This window comes from Diabrotica virgifera, chromosome 4 (assembly GCF_917563875.1).
Source record: "Diabrotica virgifera virgifera chromosome 4, PGI_DIABVI_V3a".
In the NCBI taxonomy this organism is placed as follows: domain Eukaryota; kingdom Metazoa; phylum Arthropoda; class Insecta; order Coleoptera; family Chrysomelidae; genus Diabrotica; species Diabrotica virgifera.
This window is the reverse complement of record NC_065446.1, coordinates 54,460,883-54,483,338: the sequence shown is the minus strand read 5'-3', so window position 1 is coordinate 54,483,338 and position 22,456 is coordinate 54,460,883. Positions and strand designations below refer to the sequence as shown.

The window sequence follows — 22,456 nt, the reverse complement described above, 5'->3', positions numbered from 1 at the left end:
TATCCTTTTTTTTTATAAATTTTTGGTATTCTTTTTGTTCTTTTCAAAATTAATTTAATATTTAAATACAAAAAACCGTTTAAAGTAGATAGGTATATTGATTTTTTTTGAAATCATAATATGAAGATAGATTATATTATAATAGAAGTATAACTTCTTACGTGCGTACAAAGTACACACACATTATTTTTTTTTCTTCGAATTATGGTTTGCAAATTTATTAGCGTTATATCTTTCTTAATATAAATGCCTAATTATTTTATTTGAATTTCTTTTGATTTTTTTTATTTCTTAACCTGGTGTTTCATTTTAATATTTTTTCTTCCAAAAACAGTTGGCGCCCTCTTACTCTTTCATTTTAATAAGCTAAATATTCTATCTTTACCTTTCCCGTGTTCAACAGACAACCAATTTAATCACAGACTTATTATTAATTTCCTCTACTTCTCTGTCTCTCTTCATTTCTTAGTTGAAAACTCCCCTTCCAAATCTGTTAGTCTTATCAAAATGGTAGGAACACATTTTTATAAAATTTCTATTTTAAAGTTCAAGTTTCCCGGAAAAAATAATTTATTTCAACTACAATCTCTTAAACTAAGAAATTACTGTTTCCTCTTTTGGGAGGGATTTAGTCCTTAATATACATAATCGACGATGAAAAACATGTAGGAATAAACCGACAACTTCAGCTGCTTTAATCAACAAAACAGCTAATTCAAGACATTAACATGGTCAACATTTAAGGCCTACAGACTTCATCTGGAGTCAACAAAATCCAGCTCCAACCTTCACACAGAAGCAAACAATCTTATAAAAGAAGAATTGCTCAAGTAAAATGGAACTGGGCATTACACGTAGCTCGGCAAAGTAACGACAGGTAGACGGGAAACCAAGGGCGGATCCAGGGAGGGGGCCATGGGGGCCATGGCCCCCTCCGAGAATTTAAAAAATATAAATTTAAATGTTTAGATGTTTAAATGTTTAAATTTAAATGCTTTTAGTTTCAAACACATGTATAGGTACAAAATAGGAGATAAATATGTTGTCTGGACTAGAATTGAACAAAAGCAGTAACGAAAGCTTCAAGAATGACATAGGATGTTTTGCAAATCAAAATGTTGATAATTTTACAAAGTGCCAATTTTTAGAACGACCTTGACAGCCATCAAAATCGTATCAATTTCCATATTCTGTATACGCATAGAAAAGAAATGAAGCGTTACTTGAGTCACCAGCACTTAGAACAAAGGAGTTTATTGGTACTTTCGCACAGTCAAAAGATTGTTTATCAAGATTGCCTTTTATTTTTCTAACGAAAAACATGGTCACAATCAAAGGGATGACAGCTCAAAGTCTTGTCCCGAAACCTTTAACATGTTTAGCCAAACTCATCGTCAAAGACGGAGCCATACAAACCCATGAAAAAACATCATACCACATGGAGTGCGTTCAGGTTGGGCTGGATTTTCTATCATGTTATCGCAACCTGCAAAAGTCAGTTATTAACCAGATATACTCTCAGAGGTCTAAATAGGTACAAGAAAATAGAGAAACACTACGACTAATAGTAGAGTCTATAGTGTTCTTAAGTCGACAAAATATTCCTCTAAGAGGCTATCGTGATGATAGCCTTCTGCTTCTGGACGAAGATGCTGGACCTAACAATTTGGGGAATTGTTAAGGTTTAAAATCGCATCAGGAGATAAGACTCAAACAACACATATCCACTGCATCTTCCCGAGCAACATACATTAGTAGCACCAGTCAAAATCAATGATAACATGTAACATGTTGTGGTGAAGAAATAATTGAACAATGAATCAGGTTCAAAGTGCAAATTATTACTCTGTCTTGTTTGACGAAATGACCGACGGATCCCACGTGGAACAGCTTTCTCTAAATGTGAGATACATACACAATAACAACATTCATGAAAACTTTGTCAAGTTGCCTTGACATGCATGCTACATTGACGCTTATGAGAACATAAAAATAATTAGTGAAAATCAGAAAGAGGGGAAGAACAAGGCCTGACAGGTGAAGCACTGGAAAAATAGTATTCAACTTGTTGAAAGAACGGCACTTAGATCCGAAGAAATGTGTCCTGACTTTAATAGTACTTTAATAACTATAAGTTTGGAATGTATTTATGGCACTCAAAAGTCTGTTAAAAGTGCCTTAAAACTCACTATTATAACCCTCATTTTTAAAAATTTTTCCCAGACCCTCCGGTACCCCTCTCAAAAAACAGTTCATGGCCCCTCCCGAAAATCTGTCCTGGATCCGCCCTTGCGGGAAACATTGTACATTAGAGACAACGCGAACACAATCGTAATTGAGAAAGACTACAAAAACGATGGCTACACGACATCAAAGCAAATGTGGGGAGACACTGGCAAGAAATAGCACAAAACAGAGAACAGTGGAGAACTCATGGGTATGCCTTTGTCCAGGAATGGATATAAATAGGCAGAAGAAGAAAAAGAAGAAGAAGATTCCACAATGAAAACTTTTGATGTGCCTCTTAATAAAATTGTAAACACTGCGACTGGTGGTTCTCTGGCACTCTTGTGTAAAAAAGTCGGCATTATTGAACTTTTAAGGGATGACTCTCAAATTTCACAATTAATTTTGATTCACTTCAAAAATCACTAAGAACGTCAAAAGGTTCCTTGAGAAATTAAAATATGAAGAACTTCGAAATGACATTCGTTTCTTTTCAATTGTTAGATAGATATTTAACTACAACTTATAAAATCGATTTGTAGATTTTTTTTTTTTTTTTTTATTTAAAACACAAAACCACATCAACCGCGCAGGGTTATTAGTGGATATGACAATACAAAGTATTACATTAAATATATAATACAATTTAATTTAATATTATACAATTTGATGTCTTTTAAATATGTTAACACTGATGAAACTTTTTTGGTGAGGATTGTCTTGAGGTCATCGTCTGTGATTCTATGGGATCTTCTTTCTTTTTGAAATTGAGGACACTCTTAATGTGATTGGCTTAGCTTCTAGGTCTGTTCTTACAAGTATGGCTACTCCGCCACTTGCCTGTTGTGCTATTCTATTTTTTGGAAAACATTGGTAGTTTTGAAGATTAATATTGTATTGCTTAAAATGGGTTTCTTGAAGACATAAGATCTTAGGGCATGTTTCGTTTATTAGAAGTTTTAATTGTTCTAAATGGGTGTAGAACCCATTGATATTCCACTGTAATATATAGGGGTTAGATTAGACTTTTTCGAGTTCTGACTGAGAATGTGTTTCATCGGTCTCTTCTGTGGAAGAGAAATTATTGGGGCTTAGTTTCTTTCTTAATCGAGTTATATTATTTTTTAATTTTGAATTGTGGGTATAAGCGTGAACAAAATTAAGGATCTGAATTAATTCGGCTGTTTCGTTCGAATAGTTTTTTGAGGTTATTTCGGGATGTTTTGCGTTTAATGTGTTTTCGAGAAAGTCACATATTTCGTCGAAGTTAAGGACAAATGGTGGTGATCTGTTTGCGATTTTGTCTTTAATTGTCTCTAGGGAAAGTAAAAGTTCATCTCGAGAATTTCTTTTAGACGTTTTTGTTTTTTTCTTTGATTTCCTTGTTACTGGAGAAGTGAAGATATGAGAATCGGTCTGTGTGGTATTTTCGTTGATTTCTGGAGACGATGAGATGAGCCTTTTTGGATGTTTTGTGACGTTTGGAATAATTTTAGGTTGTGTTATTTCTAATGGAGTAAGATTGCTGATCTTGTTGGAAGTTGATGATGTTGTTATTTTTAAAGTGTTTGTTTCATTTGTATTATTTGTAGGTCTTGACATGTCGTCAGTTTCTATGGTAGATTCTAATTGGTTATTAGAGACCTGTACGTCTGGGATCTGATCTAATATATTTTGGGAAGATGCTGGGTGATCGTTAGAGGTGGATATTAAGGCTTTGTCAGAAGGTTCTTGTTCTGTTTGGTTATAAGGTAGATTTGTTATATATTGAGTGTTTTGGGAGGTTTCTGGAAGAGCTTTAGAAGTGGTTGGATTAGAATTGGTTGGGTCAGGATTTGTTGTATTAGAAGTGGGTGGATTAGAATTGGTTGAGTCAAGATTGGTTGTATTAGAAGTGGTTGCATTAAAAGTGATTGTATTAGCATTGTCAGGACATTCTGTTTCCTGGTGACCAATAGTCTTGCATTTTGAACAGTTGAATCCTTCTATAGAAAGGTATAGTCTGTAAGTGGTATTATCATGAGAGATCATGAAAGAATCGGGAATGGAAATATTTTCTAAAGGTGTGATAAATGTTTGCCTTCTAAAACTCAAGACATGGCTGTATTCGCTTTCAGGCATTCCTACCCTAAGAAAAGTCATTTTAGAGACGGCGCTTATACCCATTTTACGTAGTTCTTGTTCAATTAACGTGGTTGGAACAGAAGGACCAGCGTTTGATATTATCAGTCTTTGAGCTGGAGTGATAAGTCTTCTTATTTCTACTTGAGTTTCTTTTATATTGACGTATTTGTGGGAATGCAGCAATGAATCAACCATATTTTTAGAAGAGAGATATATACATATTCTATTATTGGCTATTCTGGAAGCGAAAGATACGTTACGTGGACCAACTATTGAACCGACGGCTATGATGTACTCTTGAACTTTGGTTCCTTCAATACTAGAAAGAACTATGGCTTCGTCTTTTGTTGGTTGTTTAAACGTGTTAACAACACTGGAATATGAGATGTGAGATGTAGTTTGTGTAGTGTTCATGGTGTTATTCGAAGTCATGTTTGATTAATTTTGGAGACGTTGCAAGGCCGGCCCTGTCGCCGGTTCAAAAACCGGTGTGGATCTTGGCCCAAAACTGGTCCTATTTATATTTCTTGGATATTTTATAGGTTATATTATTATTAATATAAATATAATAGATTTGGTTTTTGGTACTCACGTCAGGTTTGCGGGGTTTACATGGTGTTTCCACTATAACAATGTGGAGGAACTAACAAAATAATTTTAAACTGTGTTTTTATCATTTAAAAACTGATAAATATCGCAGCGGTTTACAACGTGATGTATATTATCATTGTCAGGACCGTACTCCGATTTGTAGATTTATTTGATCCAATAACTGCATTTCTAAAGAAAAGGAAATAAGCTATTCAGAATTAAACGATGACTGAATAAATTACCTATTGTATATGACTGATGTCATGTATTATTTAGAAACACTGAATTTACAATTGTATTATTTTACAGTGTATATTTAGTTTACAACTCTTTCAAAAGTTCATTAAACATTAAACATTCTGTTATTTCCCTCGAATTAAAAAAGATTGTTCCAATATTAAACAAGAAAAATTCAACGAGTATATAAAAAATCTAGAAGGAATATTGACCGAATTCCAATATAGGTAGGTTTTACTAGTTGAAATATCTTAAATAATGGGTGGAATGCATAAAACGTAGTACCTGCTAATGCTTCGAGTACGTACTACATTTTTGAAGAACTTGCTACACTTACAAAGCATTTGCTTTCCTTCGTAGCATCTCCTTCTATTTACCAAATACATAGAAGGATGTACTACGCTTTTGAAGTATTTGCTAGTTTAGTAGAATTTGCTTCAGTTTAGGTGAAGTTGGTGGATGAACGACTTCGGCGTATGTGTTTTTTGTTAAAAAATTGCAGCATTTATGAATGTTCGTCGTAGAAAAATCTACAAACCAGGAAGAAGATACAATGACGATATTTATCGTAAAATATTTAGGTAATTATCATGAATCATGCAGTTTTATTCATACAGTGCGCTGGAATAAGTATTACCCCCCATATTAACTCATTTATTTTTAGTATATAAGCATAACGCTCGGAGAGGTCAATTTTTAAAATAATATATCATAGTATATTACAGCATCAATGTTTCGACCTTTACGCAATCCCTCTTCAGGTGACAGTCATAAATTTGATTTTTAAATGGGAAAGTACATCTTGTGACACCCCATTTAAAAGCTTCTGAAATACTGATTACAAAAATGTATAATACTTGGGCAAAATTTCGCTCAAATGCTTTTTAAATATATTCATTTTTTTCAAATCCTGAGAAAACTAATTTAGTATTTTAAAAAAATTTAAACGCAGAATGAAAGATTTTATTATTACCAAGGGCCAAAAGTCCCTTAGAATATACAAAAAAGTTTCTTTTGAATGATATATTTGAAATTAAAAATCATACTAAATTTTCTCTTCATTTTCACCCCTGTAACTTATTTAAATAAACAATAGGTATAGAAGTTTTTAGGGGACTTTCGGCCCTCGGTAGTAATGTAATCTTTCATTCTGCGTGTAACATTTTCCAAAATTCTTATTAGTTTTCTCAGGATTAAAAAAATGAATGCATATAAAAATCAGTGGACTGAAATTTTGCACAAGTATTTTGCACAAGTATTATAAATTTTTGTAATCAGTATTTCAAAAGCTTTTAAATGAGGTGTCACATGATGTACCTACTTTCCCATTTAAAAAAATCAAAGTTATGACTGTCACCGAAGAGGGATCGCGTAAAAGTCGAAACATTAATGCTATAATATACTATAATTATTTTAAAAATCGACATGTCCACGCGTTTTGATTATGCCGAAGACTGTTGAGCTCGAGCACAAGAAATTTGAGCTTCGGCTGCTTCAATTTGTTTTCGTAAGCAGATCTTCTGTAGTTCAATCAGCGACTCCTTCTTTCGCACTAGGATATTTGGGAGCTCTGCCTGTTAGTTTTTGGTAACCAGAATTGGAACTAAAAAGAACGTTTTCATCATTATTTTTTTTTGTGATGAAACCCCAATCTCCTCTTTTACACCGGCTTGACAAGCACCTGGTACCCTGTGCAAGACTGGATTTTCTCCAATGTTCCATAACTCATAGAATTTTCTTTGCCAGTCAGTTAGTACGATTTTTTTTGTTTCCAGTTTTTTTAGGTCAACACTGTTTTTAACCTTTGTTTTCATGTTGTTGAAAATCTGTTCTTCAAAATCTGTTTGAATCTAGATTTTTTCGATTAATTCATTAAAGGCAGCAGTAAATTTATTCAAAGCAGCTTCTTTTTCATTTTTAATTTTTGGGATCATTATTTTATCAAATAAAATTTGATAATTTTCAAGAATATTAACAAACAATAGGGCACTAACTAGTGCTACGTTTAGTAGTAGATCCTTCAGGTTGGTAGCAGGTACTTCGGTTGTGTAGTACGGTCTTCTCAACAAAGCACCTACTTTTATGTAAAAGAAAATACTACAAATTAGATACTATTTGCTGAAGCAATAGCACCTACTAGTGATGTAACGAATATTCGTATTCGCATTCGCATTCGCGAATATTCGCATGTTTTTGCATATTCGCATTCGCATCCGCATTCGCGAAATTTGTGCGAATGTTTTGCGAATATGAAAACCAGAAAAAAAAATAATTTTAAGATAATATTAGGTTAATAAAATCAAAATCTATCCACTTCTCATCATTTTTTATTAAGAAAAGGTAACTTAACCTCAAACATGCAGCTACTCTCAAATGGAAATATGCAGGACACAACAGCAGACAAAGAGACACAAGGTGGAATGAAGCGATAACTCACTGGATACCTTGCGACTACAAAAGAGAAAGGGGCAGACCACAGACGAGATGGTCGAATGACCTAAAAAGATACGCAGGGACCAGATCGATAGCATTAGCACTGAACCAAGAAGAGTGGAAAAATAAGAGGGAGGCATACGTTCAACTTTGGACAAATGAAGGGCAATAGATAGATAATAGATAGAAGTTAACCTTGTATCCTAATCACATGATCAGCCTTCACTTTTTTTTATTATTTGGTATTATGTAATAAAGCTTAAGATTCAGATTGATTTACACTAAATATCAATTAACTTTTCATTATAAATTTAGGAAACATTACAAAAATTGAAACAAATAATAATAAAAACTGAATATTCGCATTCGCATCCGCATTCGCGAATGTCGGTAGCAGATATTCGCATTCGCATTCGTATTCGCGAATGTTAAAAAAATGACATTCGTTACATCACTAGCACCTACTACGTTTTATGCATTCCACCCATTATCTTTATCTTTTATTTCTGAATTTGTTTGAAATCAACATAATTCAAGGTGGGTTTTTATTTTCAACATAATAATGATCCAAAAAACATCTGGAGAATTAAAATTGATAGAGATGCAAGAAGATCAAACTCTTCAATTAAAGTCGAGACCGATTACTGAATATTTGAGTATCCCGAAGTAAAAAGAACTGCTTGTGTAATTATTTCCATATTCGAAACAACGTACTTAAACGTGAATCATTATTTAATTCCACTTGAAACTTCGTGAAACTTAAACAGCTATCAATAATAACAAACCAGCATCTAAGTAATTTACTGAAAAGTGCTTTCATCAATTTTACTCGCAAAATTTTAAAGAGTTTTCAAAGGAATTATGAAATTGAAATTAATGAAAATAAGATGAAAAAACTTTGTATAAAAAATGCATAAAAATGTATAATACGACTCAAAAATCCACAAGGAAAAAGTTTTCCTGTAGTTGGCTGTATACCATACAGGGTGTCCCAGACTAAATTATCCACGCTATATCTCTTAAGCAAATAGAGATTTTCGAACGGGACAAAAAGTGTTCTATTCTACTTGTAATACACTTTAATACGGCGTAGAAAAAATCATCCCCTAAATATTCATCCCTTAGTTACAACCCCTAACTTTAATTTTTTTATAGCACCCTGTATATTTTTTTATAGTTTTCGATGTGGTCTTCTATCGTCTATTCAACACATTTTTTGAAAATAAAATCGGTTCGTAAATAACCAAAAAAATATCAGTTTAGTTTTGTTAATTATGTGTCCCAGGCTAAATTATCAAGGCTATATTTCATAAACGAATAGAGATTTTCGAATGGGACAAAAACTAATCTATTACATTTGTAATACACTTTAATATGGCGTAGAAAAAAATATCCCCTAAATATTCGTCCCTTAGTTACAACCCCTAATTTTATTTTTTTAAATACCCCCCTGTAAGTTAGGGATGAATATTTAGGGGATGAATTTTTTCTGCGCCATATGAAAGTGTATTACAAACGGAATAGATCAGTTTTTGTCCCATTCGAAAATCTTTATTCGTTTATGAGTCCTGTCGCCAGGGGTGGTACAACGGCCTCCTGTATTCAGATGGACTTACCCAAGTTTTTTTATGTATTTTGACCCGTAGAACATGAATTTTTTTGGTAACAGTTGATCCGGATGTCGATAAGATTGTTATAAACAAAGAAGTTGAGGAATTACAAAACAGCGATTTCTCGCAAAACAAAACATGTTTTTGTGTTTTTTGGGCCATTCTAACCAAAAAGTGTTTCTACAAATTTTTTCGTAGGATGCATAGTTTTCGAGATAAACGCGGTGGAACTTTCAAAAAATCGAAAAATTGCAATTTTTGTACCCGAATAACTTTTGATTAAAAAATAAAATAGCAATTCTGCTTACCGCATTTGAAAGTTCAAGTCAAAGTATATCGGTTTTAGTTATTTGCATTGCTAAAAATTTATTATTTTATTGTTAAACACAATTATAAACACCTAGTGCTGGAGTGATGTTTTCAATGATTTCTCATTTAAAATCGAACGAGTAGGTAGAGTAGGTACAAGTGCAAGCGAGGCTATTTCTACGTAGCATGCATGTAAACGCATGTATTAGGCACGGGAAACACTATGTGTTTATAGCTTCTTTTAGCAATAAACACATAAATATTTGGCAATGTATATATTCGAAACCGATAGAATTTGACTTGAGCTTTCAAATGCGGTAAGCAGAATTGCTATTTTATTTTTTAATCAAAAGTTATTCGGGTTCAAAAATTGCAATTTTTCGATTTTTTGAAAGTTCAACCGCGGTTATCTCGAAAACTATGCATCCTACGAAAAAACTTGTAGGAACATTTTTTGGTTAGAATGGCCCAAAAAATACAAAAACATGTTTTGTTTTACGAGAAATCGCTGTTATGTAATTCCTCAACTTCTTTGTTTATAACAATCTTATCGACATCCGGATCAACTGTTACCCAAAAAATTCGTGTTCTACGGGCCAAAATACATAATAAAAACTTGGGTAAGTCCATCTGAATACAGGAGGCCGTTGTACCCCCTGGCGACAGGACTATTGATAATTTAGTCTGGGACACATAATTAACAAAACTAAACTGATATTTTCTTGGTTATTTACAAACCGATTTTATTTTCAAAAAATGTGTTGAATAGACGATAGAAGCCCACATCGAAAGCTATAAAAAAATATACAGGGTGCTATTAAAAAAATTAAAGTTAGGGGTTGTAACTAAGGGATGAATATTTAGCGAACGATTTTTTTCTACGCCATATTAAAATGTATTACAAGTAGAATAGAACACTTTTTGTGCCATTCAAAAATCTCTATTCGTTTAAGAAATATAGCCTGGAAAAATTAGTCTGGGACACACAATTTAACAAAAATAAACTGATAGTTTCTAGGTTATTTACGAACCGATTTTATTTTCAAAAAATGTGTTGAATAGACGATAAAAGACCACATCGAAAACTATAAAAAAATATATAGAGTTCTATTAAAAAAATTAAAGTTAGGGGTTGTAACTAAGGGATGATTATTTAGGAGATGATTTTTTTGTACGCCATATTAAAGTGTATTACAAATAGAATATATCACCTTTTGTCCCATTCGAAAATCTCTATTCGTTTAAGAGATATAGCGTGGGTAAATTAGTCTGGGACACCCTGTATAATACAAAACACGAATAAAATTCTTTATAAAAGGTATATATTTACAAATTCCTAAAAAGGGATACATCACAGAACTAGTTTTCGATTGGATGACCAATCATCAGTGCTTAGGTGACCTAACCACCAAAATACAATATTGTAAAAATATATGGGTAAAAACCCTTAAAAAGTAATCCGTCAAGAAAACATAGATTAAATATGCGAAGTTAAATACGGATGTTCAAAATATTCCATGCAATATGCTCTAGGTACTATCTGAGCTCTGATTCGACTTGTTCACATGTTGACAGTATGGTAGCAAGTGATACTACTGGACAAATTCATTATAAATTATTTAAATCTAAAATTATCTCTAAAGTTATTCCGCAGATTAAAAAAAAATACAGGGTCATGTAGAGAAAGAAAAATAACTTGCAAATGATGTGTCACCCGACTACACATGCTAATTAAAAAATGAATGTGTGTGTACTTTGTACGCACGTAAGAAGTTCTTCTTCTTCTGTTTTGTTTTTGGTTTCGCTGCAAGGCGATTACCAGCACGATTTATAAGCGATCTTGACGTAGTCTGGCTCTAAGCCATACCAAAATCGCTGACTATGTTCTTGTAAGGAAGCTTTTGATGAGGTGTGATGATTATAATTAAATGAGATTAATTGGGTCAGGTTAAGTATGATTAAAAATTAAAACATAAATTAAATGACAAATAGCAACATAATATAACACGGATACATATAAACAGTTAACCCTTGCAATTTGTAAGCTTATTTTGTTAATTGCTAGAAAACGCATTGCAGTTTATAAGCTTATTTGGTTAATTGCAAGAAAACGCAAAATTGCATTGACTGATTCTTCCGTTAAGGAACTTAGAATATTGTATATAGAGAGCGGTGTTTTGAAGTTCATGGAAATAAATTTTGTGTATATATCAAAATTAGGAATCACATTAATCGGGCATTCAAAAAAGATGTGGTTTAGATCCTCGAGACGACCACATTCACAAAAAGGATTATCTATTATATTCATTTTATACAGATGTTGTTTTGTTAAACAATGGCCTGTGCGCATTCTAATGATGGTGGTAGTGTGTCTTCTATTTCTATATGGAAAATTTGAATACCAAGGTTTTGTAGGAAAGAAGTCTTGAATTGTTTTGTATTGCGAAGTCTTCTTCTGGACTAAAGATTTCCATTTTTCTTGGTACTCTTTTTTAATTTTTCCTCTGATGACTGATAGGGCATCCTGGGAATTCAGTTGTACTTCCATGGGTACATTCAGGTCTCTTCCTATTTTTGCCGGTATGTCAGGCTGGGTGTTACCAAATATATTAGAGTGTCCAGGTATCCAGGAAAGGAGAATTTTGGTACCATTCTCATTGGCTGAAGATATGTTTCTTTGTTTTTAGGGCCCTTATATCTGCTGAAGCAGATATGTTACATGTTTTAATATTGGTTATTGCATTGAGCGAATCAGAAAATATTATAGCTTTCTTTAGATGTTTTGTAGTTGCGACTTCCACCGCTTGATATATTGCTATACTCACTGCTTTGCTTATGCTTAGAGCACGTAAGAAGTTGTACTTCTATTATATGATTTCAGCGAAATAAAATACTTTTAAGGCTATGGGTACATAATTTGCAAATATTTTCGTGTATCCCTATTTTTCTGTCTTTACACGGCAAATTACGCGTAGTAAAATTCACACTGGTATGGATATGTAAACATTACTAGAATGTCATTCTACTTGAAAATGTCATTATTAATTTCAAGAGATGGGTTTTGAATGTTCTTGGATAACTGCTATTTTTATAATTGGAAATTATTAGTTCAGTTAATAAATGTGATAATTTTTTCACTAACTATGTATTCAGTGATTGTAATAATTTATTTGTACAACAAAGACTAATACTCAATCGAGAAAAGAGGAAAAGTGTTAAAGTGATTTTTTAAAAATATATTGTTATGGAACGCTTACAATTTTGAATATCTTTAACAACAAAACACTTGGATCACAGAATATATTATCCTGATGTATTCTCTGCTTGGATCTTCCACAAATAATACACAATAAATAACTTTTTATTAAGTTTACGTCTTAAATCAATTATTTATCAAATACACTATATTTCAATAATATTTAATCAATAACTCAACATATTCCCGATGCAACGTCAAATATTTAAAATTGTCACTGATTGTCAGTGTCTGACTGACAATATATGCTGACAATATTATATTCGGCTGAGTGCGTTGTAAGACAAATATAGATTTGGAAAATATTACCACGGCATTGTGTTTATTTTTTCGAATCATGAAAAAACCAATAAATATTTTTGAAAAATTTAAACGCAGAATGAAAGACTAAATTATTACCGAGGGCCGAAAGTCCCTTAGAATAAGTAAAAAGTTTATTTTGAATGATATATTTGAAATTAAAAACCACACTAAATTTTCTCTTAGTTTTTCACCCCTGTAACTTATTAAAATAAACATTATAAAAGTTCTCAGGGACTTTCGGCCCTCGCTAATAACGTAATCTTTCATTCTGCGTTTAAATTTTTTAAAAATACTGATTAGTTTTCTCAGGATTCGAAAAAAATGGATCCCCATTTGAATTGCATTGCAGCCGAAAATACGTACCGATCATCTTAACAGTTTATTTTTATTTTATTAAATATTAAACTGATTTTAAGAGTTACTTACCACTTTCCAAATATCCAAAAATTTAAAAAAGACAGCAATTGTCCGCATTTGAACCCGGGACCTCTCGATCCGTAGTCGAATGCTGTACCAATGAGGCTACGAAGCCATTGTTTTGACGGTTTCTCGGACATTGTGACAAACCACGGTAACAAATAGACGAAGTGAATGATGTATTAAACAATAGCTATTTGTATAACAAGGGAGGAAAGTGTTACTTTTTCTCCCGAGAATGAAGTTTACTGCCCGACGCATAGCGGAGGGCAGTAATTATTCAAGGGAGGAAAAGGCACTTTACTCCCATGTTATACATATGGTTTTTCCACCTTCCTCAAATAACAAGTCATTTTTTAATTTTTACTTAATTTATTTATGTAACTAACCAACAAAATTTATTAGAACTAAAACTAACAAGTAGGTACAATATAGCTGTCAACTGTCAATAATATGTGAGTCAAATTATTAATGTAAACATTGTTAAATCAAAATAACAATTTACTGTTTTATACCATTCTTAAAAATACAGGGTGTTTTATAAATAAACGTTAAAATGTATAGATACTTCGTAATAGAAAATAGATATTGTACAGAGCGTCAATAAGTTATATTTCATAAATGAAATACCATGACGTCACTTTTACGTTTCCTCGCTAGGGAGGAAAAGTACAACTTTGCTCCCTACAATCAGGTCCGGAAAAGTATACTTTCGGCAGAGGTAGGTGGAAAAAATGTTTTAATAATACGTATTACCTTACTCCCGAGGAAGGCAAATCCAAAGACACAAAAATTATAATAAATTTATTTACTAAAAACACTAATATATTTTTCCACACCTTTTTTGGACTGATACAAGTACTGTCTCTATGCGCATGCGCGCAGAATAATAAAAATTCACTCCCTATCGCGCCTAAAGAAAAACTGAGCGGCCGTGGAGTAACAGCATAATCGCTGGCCTCATACGCCAGGCCTCATACGCCAGTGCACGTGGGTTCGAGTCCTGCCAAAGACAAACCATTTTCATTTCCAATAATGACACGAGCCGTCTCACCGTGCCTCGGAGAGCACGTAAAGCCGTCGCATGGTGGTCCTTTTTCATAATCTATGCTTGCAAAAGGTATAAAATTCATCTTTAAATAATTGGTTCAAATGACACTCATTGAATACCTAGATAACCAGGTAAACAAAATAAATCGTTCTTAGAACTCAACTTCCACCTCGAAGTGAACAATTAAAACCGAAAGTTGTACTTCTTTACCGAACTTACGCTCAGTAGTTTCAGGCAATTTACCAGCGCCCGCGCCCTTTCAAAGTGAATTTAAGTGTACCTAAAACTGTTATTTTAATATTTTTTTGAAATGGAAGTCGAGCGAACAGGTATATTTACAATAATTATAAAACAATAGTTGTACCTTTGTTGATAAAAAAATATTTGATTGTAAAGATGATGATAGATTAGCACTAAAATAAGAATTTGTAAATATTTTAATAGAGTAGAACTTTTGGGATTGTTCGGGATTGTTGCTAAACTATTTTTTTATTGTTACTTTATTTATTTATCTCTCAGAAAAAGTTACTCTTGTGTGCTCGAACGTGCTCTTTCTATATTTTTTTAAATTTTTGTAGGTTCTTGTATTTTACATTATACAACAATATTTTACCTGAATACTAATTTTCAGTCCCTTATATTTAGTCTAAGAGCTGGGAGCGGATTTTGTGCGTGATAAGTAATATCGAAAAACTATACGGGGATATATTGAATTAATTGTGTACATGACTTTCCCCAACGGCCGGAAACCAGAGTGGCGGACGAGAGTAATTATAAGGGGTCAAAGTCGCGGTTTTTATTATTTTTTTGTGACGCTAATGATGGAGATAGTGCACCAAAATTTGGGAATAAGTAGATCATGACATTACTAAGTAAATTCTCTAGAGGCGGATCGCTACGTGGCGGGCAAATGTTGTGATGCGTCACAAAAAAAGTAATACAAACTGTGACTTTGGTCCCTTAAAACTACCCTCATCCCCAACTCTGGTTTCCACCCCTGGAGATTTTGCTTAGTTACGTCATGATCTACGTACTCCCAAATTTTGGTTCACTATCTCGATCACGAACGTCACAAAAATCCCTTATAATTTTTATATTCACCCCTGCCCCCATCCCTTTGTCGGCACGCAACGTTCCGCCCCTGGAGATTGTACTTACTTACGTCATGACCTACTTTTCTTTCTCGATCATGAGCGTCACAAAAAAAATAATAAAAACCGTGACTTTGACTCCTTATAACTACCCTCGTCCCCCACTCTGGTTTCCGGCTCTGGGGATTTTACTTAGTTATGTCATGGTCTACTTATTACCAAATTTTGGTGCACTATCTCAGTCACGAACGTCGCAAAAAAAACCTTTATATTTCTTATATTCACCCCTACCCCCATCCCTTTGTCGGCCACGCAGCGTTCCACCCCTGGAGATTTTACTTAGTTACGTCATTACCTACTTATTTCCAAATTTTGGTGCATCTCGATCATGAGCGTCACAAAAAAAATAATAAAAACCGCGACCTTGACCCCTTATAACTACCCTCGTCCCCCACTCTGGTTTCCGGCCGTTGGGGAAAGTCATGTACACAACTAATTCAGCATATTCCCGTATAGTTTTCCATATTACTTATCACGCACAAAATCCGCTTCTATCTCTCCGACTAATTGTGGTGTAATACTTTTGCAACCATAGATCGTCAGAAAGGACCACTGTGCGTCGGTCCCCCTGGGCTAGTGTACATCGGCACTAGTTACTTAAAACAGGGTTAAATGGCGCCGGAACTGTCCGAAAGGTTCTCCCCGGCAAAAATGACATACGATATTATTATTATACTTCAAAAACTGGGGGTTGATGCAGGGCAGTAGGGGGTTACATTTGATGGCATAATTTTGCATGATTATTTCATTCATAGGAGATTCTGGAAAATAGAATGCTACAGAAATAAAAATTAAATTAATTATTTTTGATGATTTTAACTTCCAATCGTATAGTAAGATATTTGATTACGTGTTTAATTCTGTCTAATCAGATTAAAATTATACTGAAAATTTTTTGCTCAATTAGAAATCCAATGAAATCAATTAATTTGTGGTCATCTGATTGAATACAACCAATAAAATCAACATTATACTGAAAACAGATCCCATGGGCTGTTTTCACTCAATCATGTAGCTATGGATACCTACATTTCGTTTCATTTCGATTTTGACATTTCAAATATTCAATATTTCAAACTGTCACGATTTGGTTGTAATACTGATGAGAATATTAATGAAATTATCGAATCAAATATACCAAAGAATACTGTTTACAGTAAAAAATTTGTATGGAAAGCGTTTATGGACTTTTGCAATGATAGAAAATATGAATTAGATGGAAATCGGACGGTGGAAGAATTGGCGTCGATTTTAAAGGATTGGGCTGTGAACATGAGAAGAAAAGATGGTACAGAGTTTAAAGAAGCTACTGTCAAAACCATGTGGAACCTAACAAGTAAGCTTTTACAAGAAAAGTATTATAAGGAAATGAAAGTAAAATAAATAAATTTTTCTAATTGTTCCTTTGTTAATTGCACATTTAAATAAATTGTTTCTGCTCTGTATTTTTTTTTTCATAACCAGCAAAAAATTTTCTATCCGAATAACCCTCGAACATTGATAAATGCTCAAAAATTTTTTAACAACTTTCTCAAGCTTGTTGCTTACAGGCAACAGACCTCCGCCTACGGCGTCGGTCTGTTTCCAAGCAACAAGCTTTCGAAATCTGTTATAAATTTTTTTCGAACAATTATCAATGTCCTTGGGTTATTACTACTGAGAATTATCTACTGTAGAAAATTACCGATAGAATTTTTTTAAGTAGATTGTTTCTGTTTATATGGCAACCAGTTTCCTAGTTTTGACAACTGTCACATTTAAGAAAATATCCATAATATACGTATTAAAAAATAATCTTACGAATATCACACGACAGTAACCCGTTGTCCTAGGTGAACGACAATCGCGACAACGCGACACGATGCGACGCGACGCGAAAATATTAAGTAATGGTTGTATTTGTGTGTGGCCTACGTTTTCGGATTAATCAGTCTACGACAAGACGCGACGAAGTGCGAACTTGTTTTGGTCGCGACGAGACACGACGCGCGACGCAGTGTGACACCCCATTGTTTTTGTCAATTCAAATTATGCTACGCAATAGTTTATTAAATAATTAAAAACTAATAGTAACTATATAGTACCAGTATTTTCTCATTAACATACCTTAAAGTCAGTAAAAGCCTCTCCTCAATAGAAATCGGTTTTTGAAAATTACTTATTGACAGTTGAATACTGGGTTTAACAGGTGCAATAATATAATCGAAAGTGCTTGGTAATGAGCCAAAATGCTCTTTAAACCAACGTGGATTATTTTTCTTAATTTCGAATATAAATAATGATGAAACACTGCCGTATACTTCCCCATATTTAAAAATAGGAATGAATTGACATTGTCACGTTTGTCGTAGTTTGAGCGATGGAAAGCGACGCGATGCGACGTTACATAAGCCACACGTCGCGTGAATTACTGGTCGCATCGTATCGCAACGCATTGCATCGCGTCGCGTCGTTTTTCGTCGCTCACCTAGGACAACGGGTAAGAACAAATAAGAAAATAATGCTTCATTTTTACTGAAATTTGTTGTATAATAGCCACTCGAGCCTTGCGGGCTCTCGTGTATGTTGCCAGACAACAAATTTTCGAAAAACTGTCGCATTATTTTCAATTTATTCTCACTCTCTTGTGATACGATACCCGATAATTTTCGATAATATCCCGTCGTCAAGTATATTACGTCAGATGCCCTTCGTTGCTACGAAAAAATACATTCAGTGACATTAATGACAATTAATGTTTTCAAAGCTGTAAAAGTAATGACTTTCAACAGTCAAATATTTATAACAACTGTGTGTTTAATTGTACTAATTAGTACTTACATAAATAAATTACAATAAATTTGGGTTTTGAACAGTTTTATTCATGAAATAATCGCAGCAAATTGCACTAGATCTCTAAAATTTATATCGAATTGTTGCCCTCGTGACACTTTGAACATAATTTCAAATTAAAACTGTCAAAGTGTCACTCGGGAAAAATTCAATAATTTTAGAGCTCTTGTGCAATTATTATTGAAAATTCGTCTCCCTTCCAATATAAATTGACATGTTTTCTAAATTGTGAAAAAATCTAAGTTTCTGGGGAGGGGGTCAAATTTTCATTGGAACACTCTGTATATTAAATATTTAATTCAGAACATTCCAAGAGCGTTGCAAGCAATTAATAATCGATGATTGAATAGGGAGTACTCGATATTTATTGTTTTGTTTTATATACAAGACATTAAAATATGACGTTTTAAGTAATACCTAGGTACGCCTAGGTAGTATCAAGTTATTATTATTATATTCAAAAAATTTCAATTTTTTATTTTTCTTTTAAATTATTCATTTAGAATGGGTTTAATTCTTTTAATTATTATTCACTTAAAACGTGCTAAATAAAATTTTCGTTTCAGGAAAGATAATTTTGGTAAAAGGAATAATAATTTTAAAATATTTCATATTTTTCCATGACTGTACAATATACTAAATATTTTAAAGAATGATCAAAATAAACAAAATGAATGTGTTGATATACAGAGTGAATTTTATGTATGGAAACACTTAATTATCTCGGAAAGGGTTTGCACATGTTTATAGGTTTTGGTAGGTAAGGGTTTTCTAATGCGGCCGATATTATAGTGGCAATTACATTGTTGTCAGAGTTTCCGTTTTTCTGGAAATCTAATGAACTTTCTTATTTCAAATGGAACACCCTGTATATTTTTTGCGTTTTGAAGTCCTCAAGAAGTACTGATTATTTTTATGTGATATACCCTATACCTAAATGCCATAATTTAGGAGTTATTGCTACATTTATTTAAAAAAAAAATAACCCTCCGTTACTCGCACACGGTGTATGAGACCGGCTCTCTAAATAACTTCCTATAACTCTGATTATAGTGAAGATTTTGAATTGCTGCTGCATATACCTCTTCAGTCACCAGTCAACTGTGGGTGAAGTCCACGTGTAGTGTAAAAAAGAGTATTGTACTTTTATTATTAGGCAACACGGTACAACAGACATGTTTCACCATGTGTGAGTATTTGTGCACATATTTTGTGTTTAAATCAGACATCAATAGTTTTAATTAGTAAGTTAATTTAAGACCTTTCTCTTATTTTCATTGTTTATATATTTGTTTATTTATATTTAGATATGGATTACTAGAAGCAGAAGGAAAGTTTATTAAAATTATTTGAGGAAGTATCGACTGACGAGGAAATGTATGTAGATGATGATGAACAAAGTTGTTTTTTATCAAAGTAATATAATGTTGACACAAACGCATATCTACAAAATTATATGATTATATTTATTAAATAATATACCCGCACACAATTTTGCAAAAATTTTTTTTTTTTTAGATATTGCTGACCCATAATTTTGGACCCGATCTTCTGCACCGTGCGCGAGTATTCGATCACAAAAACTTGGCGCGAGTAACTGAAGGATAAACAAATTATTAAAATCAATTTTTTCGGCCCTGGTAAACATTATTTTAGGTTGTTTGGATCATTGTGAACAAAATAGATCTTTTGTATTTTTTCTCCAAAATTACCCATTTCCGAGTTTCCGAGTTTCCGAGTTACATAAACAATTTAAAACTGAAAAAAAATCGAATAATGACGATTTTCAACGTTCAAAAACACAAATCAAAAATATTATTTTTGAAACTTTGAAGTACCGAAATTCAAGTTCAAGTCTTATTTTATCAGTTACCGATAAGTAATTTTAGCTTGTTTCATTTTAAAACATTATTTTTTAGTTGTTAATGCAGCTCGATCCTCTCATATGCACTTCATTAACAATTAACAAGCAATGTTTTAGAATAAAACTAGCCAAAAATATTATGGCAAGCTATTAAAAAAATAGTTCAGCTTGAATTTAATTACTTCATAATTTCAATAATTATATTTTTTACTTGTATTTTTGAACCTTGAAAATCGTCATTATTCGATTTTTTTCAGTTTTAAATTATTGTTTATTACTCGAAAACGATTAACTTTAGGGAAAATTACAGAAGACTTTTTCTGTTCCCAATGATCCAAAGAACGCAAAATAATGTCTACCCGAGCAGGAAAAAATGATTTTTATAATTTGTTGAAATTTTTATTAATAAATGTAGCAATAATTTCGAAATTATGGCATTTAGTAATAGGGAATATAAAATGAAAAATAATTAATCAGTATTTATTAAGGACGATTAAACGCAAAAAACATACAGGGTATTCTATTTGAAACAAGAAAGTTCGTTAGATTTACAGAAAAACGGATTTGACAACAATGTAATTAGCTTTATAACATCGGCCGCATTAGGAAACCCCTACCTGCTAAAACCTATAAACATCGTACAAGCCGTTTTCGAGATAATTGAGTGTTTCCATACATAAAACTCACTCTGTATACATAAATTGAATACAAATATTTTGAACTATGTACCTACATATCTTGTCAATAAACATAATTTCTGTAAAAAACTTTTTAATGCATTTTTTACATAATTTTGAATTCAACGAATTTAATTTCGGCTCGCGAAAAATTTCGAATTTTGAAAAATGGCTTGGACCGTCAGGTATCTTGACCACCCCTGTTATAATACATAAATTATATTTGAAATACTTACTCAAGGATACTCTAAATAAACATTGTATTGCTTATATAGCATCCTAACTCAATATCACAGTCCTTTAAAAACACTTCTTCACTACACAAATGTTCCAAAACTTTCACCAACACCACTAATTTATTTAGCACAATCCAAAGACGTAATCCTCTTCAAGTATTAATTCGAAATTTGCGCACGGTGTATAAGCTTTTCGCGCCCTGCGTGTTCCTGGGAGCCCTTGTAGGTTTCGCGGTTGCCCCTGTAAACGGGAAAGCAACAGTTACACTAGCTCTACAATGCGGCGCTGTTGGTGAGGTCCGTCGCGACGATGAATTTCAGAAGACGCGCGCATTCCATCTGACCCACTCGAATAGGTCAAGGTACAATGTTAATGTCATCACGTGACCGACGAGGATGCATTTTGCATAGGCCTGCTTTATTTATTGTCCAACCCCGTTCAAAGCCGAATTGAAGTTTTACGGGAGCCGGGGCAATATTTCAGCTTAATCCAACTTTATTGTTGTTTGTGTGTGTTGTTTATTTTTTTAAATGTCATGGAAATGGGTAGTGAATACGCTTCGTGCACTAACTAGACGACTTTGCTGCTCTCGGAAAATAATAAAATCTATATTTTCATTATAAATAAAGTTTTTTGCTTACTTAGAAATTCAATGAAATTTATATATTTGAGGTCATGTGAATAAAAATAACCAATTACAGCAACATTACACTGATAACAGATCCCACGTAAGCTTTTACAAAAAAAAAGTGTTTTAAAAATGAATGTTATAATTATTAGTTGAAAAACTGATAAATTTTGTACACAATTGAATGAATGAAGAAAGTGAAAAAAGTATATTAAAGTGTGTAAATATATTTAATTTCCTTAGCTAAGCGCTTTCCACATATATGTCATTTTCAGAGCTAATGCTAATGTTACAATAAAAAGTTAAACTAATGAGTAAAAAGATATCTAAGTACAAAGTTTTTTAACTTACGTCAAGGTATAAAAAAGTACCACTACTTCGAGTTGTAGGTGTGTGCATCGTATAAAAAAAGTTGGTCTGTTGTTCAACTCCGGATGATGGAAGATTATTTGAATTATAATTAAAAATTATAAAACAGTAGAAACAACCACTTAGACGTTACAAACATAC

General features: G+C 32.8%; 1 protein-coding gene across 1 annotated transcript in view; it reads right to left on the bottom strand.

The window, feature by feature from the left end:
* LOC114331887 (uncharacterized) overlaps nt 1-21,525 on the bottom strand; it is a 507,499-nt gene extending 485,974 nt beyond the window's left edge. Inside the window, exon 1 of the mRNA XM_028281578.2 lies at nt 21,318-21,525. The gene's annotated coding sequence lies outside the window, so the exon portion shown is untranslated. The remainder of the gene's footprint in view (nt 1-21,317) is intronic.
* Nucleotides 21,526-22,456: the final 931 nt, after the last annotated feature.